Here is a 9,559-nt window from a genome sequence, read left to right as displayed (position 1 = left end):
AGCAACTGCAAAATGTCCATAGTTTATTAAATCATCCAGAAATGGCATTTGTGAGAGGACCCTTAGATTCTCTAACAAGAAGAACTGGGACCAGTTTATGAAAATGACCAAGAAACTGTGGAACTAACTACAAATGGACGTTCTCTCAGATTGGAAAGTAAGAAATGTACAAATATTTAATACATAGCTTTTCCTAACCTGCAAATTATTTAAAGTTGATGTCAACAAAGTAGCTTTTATTTAGAAGTGATAGTAATTTTAACCCTGACCCTACTTACTAACTCGGACCTTTCTCATAGGCCTCGAAGGGAGACCCTAAGAACAAATATTAAAATCCATAAATCCCTTTATTGAGAATAGCAGTGTCTTCGCATTCATACATAGTCTGGGTGTGCCACTTAATTTGGAACTCATGGGTACCTTGCTGGTTCACCATTTAAAATTATGGCCACTGGTATCACTTTGAAACATGTTCAGAAGGAGATTTGCTCTGGCTGCACATATGATAAGATGTTAATTATGCCACTGTTGCATAATTTTAATTGTAAACATTTAAAATCTATTCAGAAAGTGCGAAGTGTACCCAAATTCTGAGTATTATTTCAAATCTTGATTTCTTTGAAACTTTGTATTACTTTGAGCCACCTATTGAATTCAATAGTTTTAAGAATTCAACTTAAAAAAATGTTATTCCCTTTCAATAAATGGCATCGTCATTCCATTGTTGCAGTCCAGAGAGATAGTCTGAATAGGAGATATCAGAACAAAACAAAGAAAGGTAACCCCAAGTGAACTTGAGAGTGGCAGGAATATTGTTTGTATTTAAAATCGGTTTTGTAACTTATTAAACCAACTTTATTTTGCTGATAACATTGATTCTGTACTATATGTGAATTAAAACTAAGTTTCACTTCTGTTGCTGAGGGAAACCTTATATTCTGTCGATTAATAAAACTAACTCAAAGATCTGACTCGGTTTTTTTCTTGTTTTGAGCAGTCCTGTCAGTTTTTCTTATTTGTTTTGTTTAATATGTAACAAATAACACAACCACAAATCACATGCTGGATCATGTATTTCAAAACACTCCAATTGTGTTTTTCTCTCTGGCTATGCTTTCTCAATAGAAGGCAGCGATTGAAAGAGGAGTAGGATCCAAAAGCAGTGACTCAGCCAGGATCACCTTTGGATTATTCACCTTCTCTGCCCAAAGTGCCCAAGCTAACCCTAGACATGTCCGACTGAAATGTGTGCATGGGGCGGTATTTCTTCAAGAGTCAGAGTCATACAGCATTGAAACAGGCACTGCGGTCTAACTTGCCCATGCTAACCAAGATGCCCCATCTATACTAGACCCACCTGCCTGCGTTTGCCCATTTTCCTCTCACGCTTTCCTATCCATGTACCTATCCAAATATCTTTTAAATCTTAATATAGGACCTGCCTCAACTACCTCCTCTGGCTGCTCGTTCCATATACCCACCACCATCTGTGATAAAGTTTCCCCTCAGGTTCCAGTTAATCTTTCCCTGCTCATCTTAAACCTATATCTTCTGGTTCTTGATTACCCTACTCTGGGTAAAAGATACAGTGCATTTGCCTTATCTATTCCTTTCATGATCTATACGAACACCCCTCTTCCTCCTGAGCTCCAAGGAATAAAGTCCTAGTTTGTTTGCCCAACCTTCCCCATTAGCTCAGGCTCTCGAGTCCTGGCAACTGTTAATTTATTGGTAATTATATATTTGTTGTGCTATTAAGAATAAGGGGTAGGCCATTTAGAACGGAGATGAGGAAGAACTTTTCCAGTCAGAGAGTGGTGAAGGTGTGGAATTCTCTGCCTCAGAAGGCAGTGGAGGCCGGTTCGTTGGATGCTTTCAAGAGAGAGCTGGATAGAGCTCTTAAGGATAGTGGAGTGAGGGGGTATGGGGAGAAGGCAGGAACGGGGTACTGATTGAGAGTGATCAGCCATGATCGCATTGAATGGCGGTGCTGGCTCGAAGGGCTGAATGGCCTACTCCTGCACCTATTGTCTATTGTCTATTGTCTATTGTCTATTGTGTTAATGTGTCTGTAAAGCTGCAGCAAGCGAGAATTTCATTGTTCTGTTCCCGGTGCATATGACATTTAAACATGTTTGACTCAAAATGATTTTAGGATGTACTGATTTTGAAGGTTCATAATCTCAATTTTGTACAAAATCTGATATATTTAAAGGAAAATCAGGGAACAAGTTTAATATTCTCATGCATCTCCCAGTCTTTGGATTAAAAAGTGCCTTTAGGAAAAGATTGCTGGCTTTGTGGTTCACTTTGATTAAAAAAAAACTCCAATCTGGCAAAGATAAAGCAAAGGAAAGATGTAGCTTCCCAACAATGAATGTATTACAGAATAAAACGCCACACCATTCTTTTCTTCAAATGGAGAACTAGATATATATTTTTCTCCCTTCTGCTGAAAAGATATTGTTTTATAATTTGCACTTGGCTGTGGTTTGTGCTTTAGAGTTTCTCTTAATTATAGCTAATGCATTTAATAATGACAGCTTCTGAAACAAAAATCACTGGAGAATGAAGAGACATAGCAGTTACCATGACAACAAATGCAATCCAGAATTTCACCAGAAAATGAAAAATTATTCCTGTAGGCTCTCATTCACTTACAGTAAAAACTGTATCGTCTGAAGGGATTTAATAAGTATGAAATAAAATATCAGTAAATGCCAATAAATATTGTAAAATACAAAAAAAATGATTTTAGCAGCTATCAATAGGTAAAGTGATTAGAGAGAGGTTATGGAGAATTTTCTTCACCAAGAGGTGAATGGGGGTCTTGACAGCCTGAAAGTGGGTAGAGACAGATATTCTCCTCATTAGATTTATATTTAGATGTGGATCCAATCTAAGCTACATGGTGAAGACAAGCAAACATTAGGCTTAAGAGATGTTCCTTGGCAATTTGACCTCTGGTTTCACTTAAATCTAACATTTATTCTGGTTGGTTGGACATGATTGGATATCCCTGGAGTGCAGCAAAGGCATTGAAATATCATTTATCACTATCAACATCTATTCAAAGATATGCCAAGCAAGAGCTCAGCAAAAAAAACACCCAGTAACCTGAAGCAGAGCAGGAAAAGATTCAACCAGTATGGTATGAACTGAAGGGAGTAAAGTGGGGATGGGAAATAAGCCAAACCAAATAACCAAGGAACTGATAACAGCAGAGACATTTCTGAGGTACTTAAACTGAAGTTATTTTTTCCTGTGCCAAAAATTTAAACACTAGTTCAGTACTGTACTGATGAACTGCTCAACTCATGGAATTGGTGCCCTGATCCTGACCTTGGGTACTCTGTGTGAAATTTGCACGTTCTCCCTGTGACCACAAGGGTTTCCTCCGGGTGCTTCGATTCCCTTCACATCCCAAATACGTGCAGGTTAGTAGGTTAATTGGCCTCAGTGTGGAATATACATGTTCTCCCAGTGACAGCGAGGGTTTCCATCGGGTGCTTTGGTTTCCTCCCACATCCCAAATTTGTGCGGGTTGATAGGTTAATTGGCCTCTGAAATTGCCCCAGTGTGTCAGAGATGGATGAGAAAGTGGGATTACATAGAACTAGTGTGAACAAGTGATCGATGGTCGGCAAGAACTTATTGGGCCAAAGGGACTGCTCCCATACTTTATCGTAAGATCACGTGATAGGAGTAGAACTAGACCATTCGGCCCATCAAGTTTACTCCACCATTCAATCATGGCTGATCAATCTCTCCCTCATAACCCCATTCTCCTGCCTTCTCCCCATAACTTCTGACACCCATACTAAACAATAATCTATCTATCTCTGCCTTAAATATATCCATTGTCTTTGCCTTTGGCAGAATTCTACAGATTCACCATCCTCTGACTAAAGAAATTCCTTCCTAAAAGAACGTCCTTTAAATCTGAGGCTATGACCTCCAGTCCTAGACTCTCCCACTAGTGGGAACATCCTCTCCACATTCATTCTATCCAAGCCTTTTACTATTCTTTTTTTCATTATCTTTCAATCAATCAATCAACTTCCATTTCCCTCCACAGCTACTGCCTGACCCAGTGAGTTGCTCCAGCAGATTGTTTGTTGCTCCAGATTCCAGTAACTACAGTCTCTTGTGTTCGCAAATCTTCCTGTAATGCTCATAAATGGGAGAAATATTGCTAGAATTGGGGCACTGTTCAAAGATAAATATAGACAGAGTTTGTTTTTTTAAAGCACAAAGACAAAAAAAAAATGTTAAACCTTCAGTGGAAAACATTCTGTAATCAACAATGAACCAAAAATGTTTTTAACTACTGATGAATAATGGCTGAAAATTGATCGAAATTTCCATCCAGCTTCTCATGAAAAGCTGTAAGAACTTTACTTTTTAAGAAACTTTTAAAACTGACTGGGAAGTGAACAAGTAGTAGCACAAAGAACTGCAGATGCTGGTTTACAAAAAAACAACGTTGAAGGGTCAGGCAGCATCTCTGGAGAAAATGGATAGGTGACATTTTGGACTGGGACCCTTCATCAGTCCACAGGGAAGTGAACTATCTGTGAAAGGAGTGTGACACAAATAAAACTGATCCAAGTAAACTGCTTACTTTCTGTGGCATGACTTCACAAAATTTACACTAATTAAATGATGAAATTCATGGAGCTGCATGGGCCAATTTGAGAGGGAGGCATTGCATCAATCAGTTATTATGGCATGCGTTTTACATCAAAAAAGTAAGTCGTTCTTGCCTGCCACTGAGTTCCAAAACAAGCACAGATTAATCTGAACTTTCCCTGTCAAGAACTTGTAGAGACAAGCTGGGTTCATCCATTGTGAAGAGGCCTTAGCAGGCTGGTCAATGACATGATGGGATTATGTGTGTGTATGGCTATACGGGTCACAGTCAGACTAAGTTCAACCAACAAAACAGCTGAAAAACAGCCACCTCCCCACCTGTTAAAGTCATCAAAGAGACTGAATATTTCAGATCTTTAAAAACTATTAAAAAGAATCAAAACTATAATTTTGTTTTAAATGACAAAAATAAAATGTTTAAAAATACAAAGGGAGTTAAATATTCAAACAATTTTACATCCGAAATGAGCAAATACTTTACAGTCTTTCCCTTTGGTTGAAATCAATAGTGATATAATTGTTAAGGCAAGGTCCAACATAGTGTAGATTTTCAAGGGAAATTCACTGCATAATTGAAGAGAAAAGTACTTGTGATGATATTCCTACAAGAAACCACTAACAGCTACATTAAGACTTCATTGTGAAGAAATGCCAAAGCCACAAACAGATTTGCAGGGGAATATTGGATACGACATGGAAATCGCTAGTACATCCCTACAAAATGGAAGACACGTGTTTAAACAATGTTAGTTGAAGGCGAAGTACAGCCTTGGAGAGCAGGGAAACCTTCCTACTCAAAATTGATCGCAAATAATTTGAGGTCCTCTGGCTACCAATTATCAAAATGAAAATATTAAATCTTCAAAGTGGTGGAAGGGAGGATCTTTCAAATTATACCAAAAAAAGGAGATCTGCTGGAACTCAGCAGGCCAAGGGCAGCATTTATGGAGGAAATGGTCAGTCACTATTTATAAAGCACCAAGTACCTTTCTCTTCATTATGCAGTGAATTTCCCTTGAAAATCTACGAGAGGAGAGGAAGAGAGAGGGGTAGAGAGGGGGGGGGGGGAGAGGGAGGGAGGAGAGAGGGGGGGGAGAGAGAGAGGGGAGAGAGAGGAGAGAGAGAGAGAGAGAGGAGAGAGAGAGAGAGAGAGAGAGAGAAGAGAGAGAGAGAGAGAGTAGAGAGAGGGGGGGGGGGGGGGAGGAAGGGAGAGGGAGAGATGATGAGAGAGAGAGAGAGAGAGAGAGAGAGAGAGAGGAGAGAGAGAGAGAGAGAGAGAGAGAGAGAGAGAGAGGAGAGAGAGAGAGAGAGAGAGAAGAGAGAGAGAGAGAGAAAGAGAGAAGAGAGAGAGAGAGAGAGAGAGAGAAGAGAGAGGAGAGAGAGGAGAGAGAGAGAGATTAGCTGGGGATGGAGGTGGGGGTGACAGAGGGTTAGAGAGAAAGAGATTTTGTATGTTTTGCATGGTCAATACTTGAAAGAGTAGATTAAGATCAATATGTGTGTTTTTATTACCTTATTTTGATTTCATTTTTGATAAAATAACATCTTATTACTTTGGATACTTGGTGTGATGCCTTTTTAATAGGAATGCGCCTTAATAGGAATGCTCCCCACTGTTCATACATTGAAATTAATGGAGAACATTTAAAAAAAAATTATGTGGGCATTTTTCTGGAATGTAGCCCTTTCATTAATCATGTGAAATCTGTAGCTGAGGATGTCATTTCAAGTCCACTGCCAAATGAACCATATATTTTTAAAACAGTCATACAAAACATTGAAGGAGGTATATGCTTAGACACCACTTGCGCAACCAAGTTTGGTTCCGATCCATTCAGCCCCTGTCAAGAAAGCCGACTCCTACATTCCAAAACCTGGCAGGTCGTGGCTAATTGAGCAAATTTTGTGATGAGGATTTCTTACAAGTTTAGGCAGTGAGTTCCATCTTATTTTTTTCGTTTAAATCTTTGCTACCTGGTTTTTCTACCTCTGTGTTTTTTAAGCAGATGCTCTTATTAAATGCACTTTGATTGACTCTACCCTTGGCTTTTCTGCTTCAAGAAAACCCCCAACCTTTCCTCACAGCTCCAATTTTCAGCCCTGATAACATCCTCCAGAGATGCTGCCTGACCAGCTGAATTACTCCAACATTTTGTCTATCTTCAGTGTAAACCAGCACAACAGAACTAGTTCTCTCTCTCCACCTTCGAGTAATTGTTAGTTCTCATCACTCTTGCATGCTTTTGATATCATTTGTTTCAATATTGTGGAGATATGGTGAGCAAATCGAATGGCTCGTGTGCATTTATGGATTCCTATAAAATGGTTCAATGCTTCAACACATGTTCATGTGTTTATTGTTACACTAAGCTAGTTGCAGTTAAATTATTTGCCTTTCAGTAAAATCACACTCTACACAAGCATAATCATATATAAAATAAATTGCAACGACTGCAGTGTAGTTAACTTCACCAAAGGAGCACATAAAGAGTCGCCACGTTTACGGACACCTGGTTATCTGGGGATAGAATGTAACTCCGCCAGAGTCACCACATGCACATCAGCATAACCAGTCGCTGTCCACGCACCGACTGGGACCTGTTTGCACAGCAGGCGACCTGCGGTTCAGAGGTAGACTTGGAGGAATACACATCCACTGTGCTCTCCTACATCAACTGCTGTGTAGAGAATGTCACGGAGGACAAGGAAATAAAGATGTTCCCAAACCGGAAACCCTGGATGAATAAGGAGGTACAGAACCTGCTGAGGGCACGCAACAATGCCTTTAAATCTGGCGACACTTCAGCATACAGTGTTGCCAGAACAAACCTGAACAGAGGTATTAAAAGGGCCAAAGACACCCACAGGCAACGGGTGGAAGGCCACTTCAACACCACGGACACCAGAAGCATGTGGCTGGGTGTCAGGGACATCACTGGCTACAAGAGCAGCCCTGCCTGCCCCCACAGCGATATGACACTAACCAACGAGCTAAACACCTTTTTTGCCCGCTTCGAAACTGGAAACAACACCTTGAGTGGAAAAACCCTAGCCGTGGCGGAGGGACTGGTCTTGCAACTAAGCACACAGGAAGTACAACGTGCTCTGCAAAGGGTCAACCCACGCAAGGCTGCAGGCCCGGATGGAGTTCAAGGAAGGGTACTTAAGGACTGTGCTGAACAGTTGGCTGAGGTATTCACCAGGATCTTTAACCTGTCACTATCTCTGGCTACGGTCCCCAAGTGCCTGAAGTTGGCTACCATAGTGCCGGTGCCGAAAAAAAAGCAAAGATCACCAACCTGAACGACTACCGTCCGGTTGCTCTAACTCCGATAGTCATGAAGTGCTTTGAAAGGCTGGTCCTCTCACACATCAAATCCAGCATCCCTGACTCACTGGACCCACATCAATTTGCATACAGGGCAAATAGATCCACAGAGGACACCATCTCTCTGGCTCTTCACACTGTCCTGACTCACCTGGAGAGACAGGGCACGTACGTGAGGATGCTATTCATTGACTATAGCTCTGCCTTCAACACGGTCATCCCCACCAAGCTCATCACCAAACTCCACCAGCTAGGCCTCAACTCGTCATTATGCGACTGGATCCTGGACTCCTGCTGGAGCGACCGCAGGCAGTGAGAATGGACCCGCACCTGTCCTCCACTATCACCCTGTGTACCGGCACACCACAGGGCTGTGTTCTGAGCCCCATGCTCTACTCCCTCTTCACACACGACTGTGTTCCTGCATTCGACACCAACACCATTGTCAAGTTTGCAGATGACACAACGGTGATCGGGCTGATCACCAACGGTGATGAAACAAAATACAGAGCGGAGGTGCAGAACCTGGCGGACTGGTGCTCCGATAACAACCTGTTCCTAAATACCACCAAGACCAAGGAGCTGATCATCAACTTCCGTAGGTCACATAACGGGGAATACGCCCCGATCTTTATCAACGGGGACAGTGTGGAGAGAGTGTCCAGCTTCAAGTTTCTGGGCACTCACGTTTCGGAGGACCTAACATGGTCCAATAACACTGCTGCGCTGGTCAAGAAGGCACAGCAATGACTGTTCTACCTAAGAACACTGAAAAAGTCTGGTCTACCCCAACAGCTGCTGACAACATTCTACCGCTGCACCATAGAGAGCATCCTAACACATGGCATCCCTGTGTGGTACCTCAGCTGCACGGAGGCAGAGAGGAAAGCTCTTCAGCGGGTAGTCCATAGAGCTCAGAGGACCATCGGAACACAGCTACCAGCCTTGGAGGGCATCTACAACACACAATGCCTCAGAAAAGCCACCAGCATCCACAAAGACTCTTCACACCCCTGCAACAGTCTGTTTGAACTCTTTCCATCGGGCAGACGATACAAGGCCTTCTATGCCCGCACCTCCAGACTCAGGAACAGCTTCATCCCCAGGGCCATAGCTGCTATGAACCGGTCCTGTTGAGCCGGATGGTCACATCGCACAGTGATCCGGCACAGATCTACTTGCACTTTATTCTGTTTTAAAACTGTTACAATTTGTTTCATTGGGTTGTTTAAATTAATACTGACTAGCTAATTAAATTATTGCATCGTATGGGAGGCGCATTCCCAATCTCGTTGTACCCCTGTACAATGACAATAAAGATATATTGTATTGTAAGAATAAGAAAATAACTGCAGATGCTGGTACATTGCTGGTATATTGTATTGTATTAACCAGTGATCCAAAACAAACCCCCACCAGTCGCCACGTTGAAGCCACACGTCAGATTGCACAACGTGGGTATCCAGCTCCTCCCCGCCCCCGCCCGTCCCCCCCCCTCTCCGCGGGCCAACCGATTGGCTTTCCGCGCTGCCGATCATTCACGCACGCGATGGTAACGCCCACGTCCCGCCCCTTCTG

The 9,559-nt window shown here is 42.2% G+C and overlaps 1 protein-coding gene across 1 annotated transcript in view; it reads right to left on the bottom strand.

The window, feature by feature from the left end:
• Positions 1 to 9,559, bottom strand: part of mocs3 (molybdenum cofactor synthesis 3) — a 121,437-nt gene that overhangs the window by 111,586 nt on the left and 292 nt on the right. The window lies entirely within an intron of this gene.

This window comes from Rhinoraja longicauda, chromosome 9 (assembly GCF_053455715.1).
Source record: "Rhinoraja longicauda isolate Sanriku21f chromosome 9, sRhiLon1.1, whole genome shotgun sequence".
Lineage (NCBI taxonomy): Eukaryota > Metazoa > Chordata > Chondrichthyes > Rajiformes > Arhynchobatidae > Rhinoraja > Rhinoraja longicauda.
Note: the sequence above shows the minus strand (reverse complement) of the source record. Positions and strands in the feature narration are given on the sequence as shown.